Source organism: Salvelinus sp. IW2-2015, linkage group LG7 (genome assembly GCF_002910315.2).
Source record: "Salvelinus sp. IW2-2015 linkage group LG7, ASM291031v2, whole genome shotgun sequence".
NCBI classification, from domain to species: domain Eukaryota; kingdom Metazoa; phylum Chordata; class Actinopteri; order Salmoniformes; family Salmonidae; genus Salvelinus; species Salvelinus sp. IW2-2015.
Genome location: NC_036847.1, coordinates 13,427,727 through 13,428,493, shown reverse-complemented (window position 1 = coordinate 13,428,493; position 767 = coordinate 13,427,727).

Here is a 767-nt window from a genome sequence, read left to right as displayed (position 1 = left end):
GGACAGCCACACAGGTGTGAGGATCGTGCGGCCCTCTTATGTGCCAACATCAACGATAGGCTGGGTAAGTCTAAACCACGCCCAGTCTCTACTCTGACAGGCCGGCTCGGAAGCGGGAACTATCTCTGTCATGAGTATAATATACTATCTTTGTCAGGAACAAATCAGTTCTCTGTCTTATCCTGCGTGATGAAACATTGAACCCGTATATACGGAAATTGTATTTGCCATTTATTAACTTTTGAATTAAACAATTATTTTAACCAAGTTCAGGTGTCATATTGTTCCTATCTCAGTCGAACTTACGCAACCCTAACAATTGGTGACCCCCGACCGTGAACTGAGGGAACTTCGCTGGACATTGAGCCATCCAGCCTTTGGCCTAGACTGTCGCCAGACGGGGTCCTCTCACAAAAAGACCGGTCTACTAAAGCAGGTAAGCAGAGCCTATTGTTTCAAAACTGAAATTCTGCATATTGGCGTTAACCAAATTTATTTTGTGAGAAAACCTAACTGGTGTAAGTTGCTAAATTTTCGAACCATATGTTCATTACAGTAAAGTAAGGATAAAACGAACTACGTATTATTTTCATTACGTACTACTTGATGGCGAATGCATTTTCAGTTGGCCAACAGAATAACAATGGAATGACTGTATGTGTATGACGTGACATTAAAAGCCTGKTTGTGTGTGTGTATGTATCTAAGCTAGGGTTGTTTTATTAAAAGTCTATAAGACTTTAGGGAAGTGATTGAGGACAATGGCC